The following is an 11,340-nucleotide window of genomic DNA, read 5'->3' on the forward strand; positions in this document are numbered from 1 at the left end:
TATGGATTAGTTTCATCGGACCCAGAAAGTGAAGGAGAGAAGAAATATAAAGGAATGAAATTTGGCACAAGTGGAAATGATCAGTATGAGGACAGACCTGCTGAAGGAGATGGCTCCAGAGGAGAGAATATGAAACCTCTCTTTCAACTGAAACCACAATCAGGATTTATGGCCATGGTGAAGGGTGGATAGGGGTCTTCACCCTGCTGCCCCCATGCTGGAGCAGCAGCACTGGTCACACTGGGGCACACTGGGGCACACTGGTGGCTCTGGGTTGACAGCAGTGGCTGAGGAGCAGCACAGTGATGTGCTCCTACCCAGGCAGGACTCTGGGGACAGCTATGATAATTACTCAGCCCCGGGTTTTGTGGTGTAATTAGTGAGAGTAGGGTGCAATTAACCACAGGGATCAAGCACAGGGGATCTCAAAGTGTAAGTGGAGCTTAGTGTTGTCCTGGAGCCTCCCATGGTGGTGGCCAAGCCCCAGGACTGTGAAAGAGAACTTTCCTAGAGGTCTGCACTCCTTTCCAAGCTCTAACACCCTGACCAGTCTTACCTGGGACCAGGTGAGCCACCCACCTTCAGCCCTTGGTCAGGTGATGTATTCAAGCTCAGTTTTCTCCTTTCTCTTGGTTAGCCTATGTGGGTGCCTTACCTGGCCTTGCTCCTTGGCTCTGACTTCAGGGCTGCCCCCCAAAATTGGCTCTCCCTTCCCTGGGACTGAGGTCCTGACTCATCTTCCTCAGCAGAGCAGCTTCTTCTTGCTGATTCTTGACACTTTATCCACAGGGAGGTCAGCTTTTATAAAATTTTATTTGTGCTTAATGCTTTTCATTAATGGAAGAGCTGATCTCATTTCTCCCTGAAATGGTCCTGTTTGCAGTATGGATAGATGAGCAGTGAAATGCCAGTGCAGGACTTGAGGAGGGACAATGTGTTGGGGTTTTATGCAGGAGGAAGGGGTTGTTGCAAGGTCCATGTGTTAATGCCACAACCCTGGAAGCTGCCAGTGCCCTCAGGACCATTTCCAGGTGAGCAAACCTTGCTGTTGCTGTGCAGACCATGCTCTGTGGGAGCTGGAAATTGTCCAGAGCAAAGAAATGCTTTCACTCAGCTTTGCCCCCTACCCTCTGTGCTGTTCCCAGCCCCTGAAGGCTGAGGGGTTGGTTGTGCCAGGCTGCTGCAAGATTCAGAACCTGATTTTCAGATCTTAGAGCAAGATCTCACTGTGCTCCCAGCTGCTGGCAGGGTTTTAAGCAGGAGAGGCTGCCTGTGATATGTTCTGCTTCACAGCTACTGATGGGGCATGGAGGGAGGGGTGCAAGAAGTGAGGAAGCATGGAGTGCAAAAATAAGGCTGAAAGGAGGGGAGGGCAGAAGTGCTGGGAGCAGCTGGCACTGGATTGTAATAAGATGACAAGAAGATCCAAGACTTCAGCAGCTGCCTGGTACAGCCAGTAACCCAACACATGAGATGCTGCCTGCTGGGAAGTGAAAGGGTTGGTTTCCATAAATAATTATTATAATAATATGCAGAAGTCTGATCTGCAGGGGGCTCCAGTCCTCTGCAGCTCTCACCTGGAACCTGACAGCACTTTATGTGAACTCCAGGGTGAGAGCAAGAGGCTCAGGCTGTGGGGGAATGGCTCTGGGCATTGGGAGCATTGGCCACAGGCCCCTGAACACCAATGCTGGAACTTTTCCCTGGGAAACAAAACTCACCAGCTCAGGTTCCTGATGTCAGTTTGCAGGAGGTGCTTGGGACTGTCAGGGCAGCCTGATTGGGACATGGTGGAAGGTTGGGTGAGGGAGACATCCTGCACCATTCGAAATTTCTGGAGGCAGCCGCCCACTCAGGGTCACAGGTGTTTCACCATGGAGAGCTCAGGCAGTGGACAGGTTAGGGAGGTGTTATGAAATTTTTGTGGCTGAGGGCAGTTTTGCACTGTGACCTGAGGCATTCCTGCCTCCCATCACTGGCCCGAGGATCTCTGTGCTCTAAGACAGCAGGAGAGAATTGTTGCTTTCCCAGGGTGTGCCTGAGTGAGCTCCGAAGTGGCCACAGACTTGTTCTGTAGGGCTGGAGGGCTGGTTCTGCCCAAACTGAACCTGGAGTGAAGCAGGAGCACCTCCTAAACCAAACCTGAGCCCTTCCAACCTGCAGGTGTTCGCCACAAACCAGTCTCAGGGGTATGAGCAGAATTTCTGTTGATCCAATTCTTTCACAGAATTCACAGGTGTGACCGTGTTCACAGGGGTCCCAGGATGAGGGAAGAGACGAGGATCTCATTCCATGTTTCAGAAAGCTGATTTATTATTTTATGATATATATTACATTAAAACTATACTAAAAGAATAGAAGAAAGGATTTCATCAGAAGGCTAGCTAAGAACAGAATAGGAAAGAATGATAACAAAGGTTTGTGGCTCAGCTCTCTGTCCAAGCCAGCTGGCTGTGATTGGCCATTAATTAGAAACAAGCACATGAGACTAATCACAGATGCACCTGTTGCATTCCACAGCAGCAGATAATCATTGTTTACATTTTGTTCCTGAGGTCTCTTAGCTTCTCAGGAGGAAAAATCCTAAGGAAAGGATTTTCCATAAAAGATGTCTGTGACAGACAGGGATGGGGACTCCACCACCTCCCTGGGCAGCCATTCCAGTATTTATCATTCTTTCAGTAAAAACATTTTTCCCAATCTCCAGCCTGTATTTCCCTTGGTGCAGCCTGAGGCTGTGTGCTCTGGCTGTGTCAGTGCTGCTGCAGACAGAGCCCAGCCCCAGCTGAGCACAGGCACCTTTCAGGAGCTGCAGAAAGTGATGGGGGCAGCCCTGAGTCTCCTTTTCTCCAGGCTGAGCACCCCCAGCTCCCTCAATCTGGGGATCTGTCTCTGAGCTGCAGGAGCATCTGTGGCCCCATTGATGGGATGGCAATGTTCCCTTCCACCCACCACATCCCCCTCATTTGTTGTATTTTGAAAAGTGCTAGAGCAGCCTTAAAATAGATGGTGAAAGAGGGAAAGTGCAAAAAACAGTTTAAAACATTTCTGCATAGTTTGTGCTATTTTTAGCCACAATTTGATAAATGAATGTAGGTCAAAAAATGGGGGAGAGAGTTCGCACTTTTTCTTTTATACGGAATTTAGGAGAATTTTGGGAAAACTGGAGCAGCTCGGGAAGGGACTAAGTAGGTGCTGAGCACAAAGTGTTTCTGCCTGAAGAGCAGATTCCTTGCATGGTGGGTAGGGCAAAGGAAATTTTTATTTCCTCCAAAATATTCCACACTTTGGAACATTTACACAAAATACCTCAACCTCAAATTTCCACCCCACTTCTGGAGCTGGTGCAGTGGTGCAAAGGGCATTTCCTGAGGTCCAGAACTACAGTTGTGTTGATTCTCTGGATGCGGTGAGAGGAGAGATTCTTTTTAAATTTTTTTTTAAATGCACCATGCCTGTGAGATGACTACTGCAGGTGTGTGTGTGGGAAAAACACCTGGGTGATACAGATACAAAATCTATTTCATTCTCCTGTAAAATGTCTCTGCTCCAAGACAAGTGTTTGAGGGCTGGGTGTATGTGGGAAGGGTTGGAGGAGATGGATAAAGGTGAGTGGGGAAGGTGAAGTGCTTTGAAATGGGACACAGACTTGACCTAATCCCAGTTTTATCCTCTTCTGGCTTTGAGAAAGTTTTTTTAAACCAGAATTTCTTGATGTCAGAATCCTTTGAAGGAGAAGAGGAAGCAGGAATAAGGGGATAAGGAGAGCAGTTGTATGAGGGACATGTGTTTGGACAGAGATCTGAGCACCAAGAAGAACATTCATGTATTTAAATGCCTTGGATATGCTCAGCTCCCTCCTGTCAGCCCTTCAAGAGGCAGAGCACTGCTCTGGGCTGGATGGGTCCCTGCTGAGCAGCTGAACCCCTGTCTTGGTTTGGAAAGCCAGATGTCTGCTAAGGAAGGAAGGAGCCTCCGCTGAAACGGAGAATGTAAACCCTCTCCACCCCTCTCAATTGCCATAAATTTTAAATTAAGGGGTTCTCAGGCAAAAATATGGGATCAGGAAATAACAGTTCTTTAATAGGGAAAAAAAAAAAAAAGGATAAAATAAACAATGCAGTACACTAGAACAACACTGGCAGAGTCAGAACCCAGCCTGACACCCTGTGGGTCAGGGTGTTGGCAGCAGTCCCATTGGAATTGTGGCTCAGCCCTCCTGCAGTGTCAGGGCTGGTTCTGCTGGAGCAGAGATCCTGTAGAGAAGGATGTATTTATTCTTCCTCTGAAGATCCGGTGGGAGAAGAGGCAGCTGCTGTTCCTCTGGGGAATCCAGTGGAGAAGCTGTGCTGGTGTTTCAGAACCTCCAGATTGTATCTGGGTAGGAATGCTTGGCTCCTCCCTCTGGGCTCACATCTCCCAGTGGGATGCTGTAGTTCTTATCAGCCATGCAGTGACATTCAATAGCTGTTATCAGCAGATCTCCTCTCCCAAGAGAGGTGTGAATGTGGTCACTCAGAGAGAGAGATAAGGCAAACTGCCCACTTGACAAAAGATAATCTGCCATACAGATGGTAATAGAAAACAACTTGCATGGCAATCTTCAACAACCCCACAGTGCTGAGCTGCCAATGCTGCAGTGTCCAGGAGGGATGCTCTATGCTCTGCCCCTTTTCCCCTCTCCTGCTTTGCTCCACTCTGCAAAGAAAAGTCTGCCAAAATAACTTTCTTGTTACAGTACTCAATTACCTGCAGGACTCTTCCTCAGTGCTCTGCTGGCTTTCAGGCACATCCAAATGTAATTAATGCATTCTAAATTAATCTTCAGCACACAGGGGAGTGAAAAGACACAACCTTCCCTGACTTTCTCCCAGTGCCCCATTGGTCTTAATGATGGTGTGGAACAGTAGGAGTGCAAGACAGAGCATTTAATATCCACCTGTGCCATTCTGACAGTGTGCTTGCAGCTCTCTGCAGGGCAGGATAATCACTGCACCGACTGCTGTGGGACTTGGCAGTGTGGGCAGGGATGGTTGGCACCTGCAGCTCCCTGATTTCCTCAGGCTGGAATGTCACTGCTGGCGCATTGAGGGAGCTCAGGTGTCCCCTCAGTCCCTGTTGGAATCCTGCTGTCCCCTCCCTGCTGGGCTTGCTCAGGTGGGACTTGGTGAGGGACCATTACAGGGTTCAATGCAAGCTTCACCTGGGGCAGCACCTTGCACACCAGGAAACCAAGAGGCAGAAAAATTGTAACTTAAAAAGAAAAGGAGAAGTGTGTGGTGGCTGATGCAGTTCTTTTGCAGCTTCACTCACTATTAAATCCCTGTTGTGATCAAACCCCAGCCAGAAGCTCAGGTCCTCCTCAGCTCTTCTCCCACTTCTTTCTGCTGGGATAGGGGAGAGAAGAATTAGGAGGGCAAAAGTGAAAAAAAAACCTCATGGGCTGAGATAAAGACAGCATAACAGGGAAGGCAAAAGCTATGCACAGAAGAATGCCAAAGCTATGCAAAGAAAGAATGAATCAAAGAATTAATTCCAACAAGGAATGAATTCCCACCCCACTTTCCATGAACTGGCTGATGTTGAGCCACACCCAGGGCAGCATGGCTCTGCCACATGAAATGTTGACTTGGCAAGATAAACACTATCATTCCAGGTGTTAACATTTCCTCCTTCTCCCCACCTTTACATGCTGAGCATGATCCCATATGATATGGGATATCCCTTTGGCCCCAAGGGATCCCTTCTTGTGCACCCAGATTGTCCTCACTGCTGGGGTGGGATGAGGGACAGAAAGGCCTTGACTGTACAAGTTCTGCTAAGCAGCGACTAAAACATCCCTGAGTTACCCAAGCCAGCCCCACAGCAGCTACTGTGAAGAAGATAACCCCTATCAAGGCCAGCCAAGCCCAGCACACTGCCTGGCTGGCACATGCAGTGCTTGGGTGATGCTGGCAGGGGCTACTTACAAACCACGAACGGGACGGGACTGCTGGGAACGTGCCTTGAGCTGTTTTATTTTTCAGCATCAGTCTCATTACATGGTTATGACAATGGGAAGATGCCAGAAGCTCACATCTCAGGCAGCAGACCAAGAACTTAATGTTACAACTTACTTACATGAAAGCAGTGGTTTTCATGGCTAATTGGATGGAAGACTTGCAGAACATGATGTCAACTTGCTAAGAATCTCATCCCAGAGTCACACACACAATAATACTCTCTACCAAAAAAATCAAATGTGATCCATCAATTACTGTCTTTTTACCCTACCTACTTTTATATTATCTTGTAGTTTTAAAGTGTTATATATATTAACTGAAATAAACAAGGGTTAGGAGTCTTCTTCTCCTTTTTAATGCCTTTATTGAAAGTGATCAGCTCAGGATTGGGTGGCTCGGCAGGTCTCGTCGCCTCCCAGGGCGACTCAGAGGAGAAGGATATGCGCAGCTCTGTCCACAAGGGGCAGAACTGGGGGAATCTAGTCCTCGTGGGAGCCTTTTGGGCGTGGTATTCCCCACCAGGTGGTGCCCCTCCCACTCAGTCGGCCTGGTCTCACTGCCGGGGTCATCTCTCGTGGTCAGGGCGAGAGGGTCCGAAGGTGTTCCGCATCTCTGCAGGCTCAGCATTCGGCTCCTCACGTCTAGACATCACTCCAGTCTCTCAACTCTTAGGTGGCTTGTTGTTTTGGGGTCCTCTCTGTACACCGGGGGACCCATGCTGCATTGTGGTCTTGGAGTCACTTTGCATAGCCCCCCCCCCCTCCAGGTCTCTTCTCCTTACAGTTTGGGAAGGTCCCCACCCCTCACTGTGTCTGAGGAGGGCCATTAACTCGCCCCAGCCAGGGCTTTTACTAATACAAAAACAACCATTAACGACAATGACTCATGATTACAATAACAAAACACGAAGAGCTTCGGCAGCTACCGTGCTCTGGCTGCCTTTTTGTAACTTTTTCTCACAAAAAAAATATTACTCGAATTTTGTTCATAACATTAACTAAACAGAATTTACAGCACACACATTGATTTTACATTAATCTTGCTTTAGCTGAGTCTGAAAAAAGCCAAACTGTTTACTTCTGTCACAAGTCAAGCATATGCAATCATTTGCAGTACAACTGAGCTCTTTGTAGCACACTTGCTGGCCACCAGTGGCTCCCAAACCTTTAGCAAAAGAGGTTTTTAATATTTGCTATCCAACAAGGCCAGGCTGAATGGGGCCCTGAGCAACCTCATCTGGTGAATGGATCCCTGCTCATGGCAAAGGGGTTGGCTGCTCACTGCACTCTCAGCCATGCAATCCCGTGGGAGTGAACACTCCCTGTGCCCAGCACCTCTGTGTCCTCCATCCAATCCCATGGGAGTGAACACTCCCTGTGCCCAGCACCTCTGTGTCCACTGCAGGGGCTGCTGGCACAGCTCAGCTCAGCAAAGCCTGCCCTGAGGGGAAAACGAGATGGGTGCCTGGTATCAGGTTGCCTGCAAGGGAAGGGGACACTCGGATCCCAGTGAGTGACAGGACAAAGTGCAGCAAACAGGATGTTGAGGAGGTTTTTTTGCCTGTGGTATCAGGATCAGAGTCAGGGACAAAAAGCAGAGGCTACCCACTTGCAGCCCTGTCTCCTCTCTGGGGGGAGAGAGGGATCCATCAAGGCGGGATCCACCAAGTCAGGAGCCATCCTAGGATGGACAGCTGTCACAGACATCTTTTATGAAAAATCCTTTCCTTAGGATTTTTCCTCCTGAGAAGCTGCAAGGCCTCAGGAACAAAATGTAAACAATGATCTGCTGCTGTGGAATGCAACAGGTGGATCTGTGATTGGCCCATGTGGTTGTTTCTAATTAATGGCCAATCACAGTCAGCTGGCTCAGACTCTCTGAGACACAAGCCTTTGTTATCATTCTTTCTTTTTCTATTCTTAGTTAGCCTTCTGAGGAAATAATTTCTTCTATTCTTTTAGTATAGTTTTAATGTAATATATATAATAAAATAATCAATTAAGCCTTCTGAAACATGGAATCAGATCCTCATCTCTTCCCTCATCCTCAGACCCCTGTGAACACGGTCACAGACAGCCAAGCTCCCTCTGGGGTGGAATGTTGTCATCCTTTGCTGCTGCACACAGTGATACCCTGTGCTGGCTGCTGGGGGCACTCCAGTGTTGGCTTTTTCACAGCTGTCCTAGTGATAAAATAGAGGTTCTCCTCACAGAGCAGGAAATGCGAGTCAGCTACAGCACCAGCCTAGCCCAGGGCAGCATAGGTGCAGGTTTGCTGTGTAATGAATATTTAAATTTGAGGATGAAATTTCCAATGGAGGTCCAAATTTTGTTTCTGAAAGTTAAGTGTACAAAATACCATATTCGATGATGGATGGGGTATAAAGCCATGACAGCCTGCAGAGCAGGGAATTCTATCAAGGAAAGAAGTAATATATAATTTTCAGGACTGAAATGGGTTGCCAGACCTTCTGGGCAATAGCCTCATTAACAGAGGGTACACAGGCACCTCTCAAAAAGCAGTGCCACGTTCCTGCTGATTGCTGAGGTGTTCATTGGATATGGTCTGGACCAAAACCTTCCCCACAGGCAGAGCAGGGTTGGGCTGATGGCAGAATAAAAGTGAGGTTCCTCCACGCTGCTCTTTAACCTGGGACAGCCTCTGTGGGGGCTGCTTGGATCCATTACAATATCCAACACACTGAGTCCCTGATGGGGCTCCTGGGAACACTTCTGAAAGGCACAGAGGGCAGGTCAGGGCCTGAATCCTGTAGCAAGTGTCCCAGGAAACTCTGTGGGGCTGGGAAGATTTTTCCTGCAAAACTGAGTGGCCCATCCTAGTCACCCTGGTTATTTAAGGTTTTCTAAGCCTTCTGATGTTGACATTCTTGTAGTGAGCTTTCTCACACACTTTCTGTAAATAACTCATTGTTTTGCATTCCTTTATAGAAGAAGAGAGAGTTGATAGACTGCTGGTTTGACCAGTGTCATTGGAGAGGTGTCACTGTAACCCTCCTGTCTGCTGTCACTTTTAGAAAACTATAAATGTTAGCGTCAGAAAATAAACTTCCCGTTTTTTCCTCACCTTGAGAACAGTGGTGTGTGCTTGTGTTCTTTCGTGTCCTATAGTGGCCCATCCTGATTTCTGACCCTGCTGTGCTCTCAAATTCAGATGCTCTGTCCCACCTTTATTCCCCTGCAGGTTGTGGGTAGGCTGCACCCATGGAGCAGGAGCATGGGATGAAACCCAGCTGAAAATTGCACCTACAGAGCCACTTTTAGAAAAAAAAATTAAGGTACTCTGAAATTTTCAGGTACTGTGTAGCCACAGCTACATCTGGGAAGGCTGATCTTGAGATGGATTGCTCTGCCTTAGCCTGTGTTATTAAACATAAAAAATACTGTACTTGACTATAAAACTCCAAAGATTTATGCTTGAGCTTTTCCACCCAGCTCCTGGGTTTTGTTTCCTACTTACTCAAGGGGCTCAATTATGCCTTGGAGGAGGCAGAGGGTGGGGAAGAAGGCTGTCACCTCAATGCCAAGTGCTTTAGGCAAGGGTAATGCCTCCTGGCTGCTGCTGGGAAGGGGAGGAACTGCTTTAGGTGACATTAATTGGGTGATGCCACCCCAGCAGCAGCACTCTCAGTGAATTTGTGGTAGGTGCAGGACCAGCTCTGAGGATGGCTGGGATGCAAATGCTCCTTGGATGTGCTGCTGTTCCAGAAAAATCTCAACCTCTCTGGCCTGCCTCCGTGCCAAGCCTCAGAGAATAAACATTAGCACTTCTTAGTGGAAAGGAAAGAAGAATAATACTCTCCTGGGGAGAATTTGTTTGGTTTTTTTTTAAGTAGAAAAGTTGAACTTTACCAGCATTCCATATACTCAAGGATCTGAGTTACAGATGTCTCCTGGATTCCTGATCCTCAATGCCTTCAAAATGTTCTCCCAACCTCCTGCAAGGGAGAATGCTAATTTTCCATCACAAAAAAATCCCGCATGGAGTGGAAATTTCCCTGCAACACCTCAGTTGTGTCTGAGAGGTGCCAGCAAGGAGCAGGGATGGGGCAAGAGGCAGTGGCTGGTTGTGATGGGCAGATTTAGGATGGGGCAGGGAAGTCATGGGGCTGCATTTGCTGCTCTGGTGATCCTGGTTGCTCTGCTGGCACCTCAAAAAGAAGCTTTGCCATAAAAATGGCATTTTCTAGAGGTGTAATTGCAGTGGCTTGATGGTGTTGGGAGCAGAAGAATAATTCTGTACCCATCCTATTCCCTTGCAGAGATTCCTGATGGCTCCAGCACCCCTGCAGCAGCCAGCTCAGCCCCTCCTGCACCTGAGTCTTGCCCTCCCCATCACCAAAATACAAAATAGGACTGGGGCCATTCTCTTCTTAGGGCTCAGAGAGCTGCTAGAGATGTGAGAGGTGAAGTCTCTTATTGGTGATCTGAGAACTTAAAGGAAATGCTATAGTCAGTCTGACAAAAAAAAAAAAAAGGAAAAAACCCTAAATAGTCAAGCTAAGAAACTTTGATTTCATTAGTCTGAACAGCAGCTGGGTTTTTCCCCATATCCTCCCAGTTTTCACCTCCTTCATCCAGCAGTAATTTTCCAGGGGTTATAAAGGTGATTGTTCTGCCTCTATACAAACACACTCCTGTCTTTCAAACTTTCACTTTTAAAAATATATTTAATGGGAAAAAAAATGTGCACACTGAGTAATTTATTGCAGCTGTTTCTGTCCTGTCACCAGGGAGATACCAAAAGAACAAGTCTGGCATTATAAGAAGGTGGGGAGACTGGGGTAGAATTGAAATGGGAGCTGGAAAAGAACAGGCAGAGAGGGGAGCAGAACCCCCCTGTGTCTATCTGTGTCCATAATATCTGTGTCCATTAACTCGCCATATTTAAATACATACCTGCCTTTAGGTGTGACAAACCAGCCCAGAGAGAGTTTATTCATTATTGCTCTTATTGGCAGGAACTTTTTCTTCCTGTGCCTAAATAGAAAGGAAACAAATCTATATTATTTTTTCACACCAAGTCGTACAAGATGCCAGTACACAGGTTAATGAAAAAAATGCATGAATTTGGATAGATATATAAAGGTCCCTTGGGTGTTCAGTCATAAGTCTTTGTAGCTGGAAGGCAGAGCAGACATAAATAGGCCTGATATAACCAACTGTTTTACATACAAATGAATGCTTGCCTTTTATTTAGTTGACAATATTATTATTTTGAATCTGAGGAGAATATTAAATGAATTTTGTCATGCTGTCTCCATTAGGAGTGATCCCTGATCTGTGAATTGACTGTAGTGCAGGCTTTGGGCTCCATGCAG

The sequence above is a fragment of the Melozone crissalis genome, unplaced genomic scaffold (assembly GCF_028551555.1).
Source record: "Melozone crissalis strain CALT ecotype California unplaced genomic scaffold, PUWL_Pcris_2 ptg000017l_1, whole genome shotgun sequence".
Classification (NCBI taxonomy): Eukaryota; Metazoa; Chordata; class Aves; order Passeriformes; family Passerellidae; genus Melozone; species Melozone crissalis.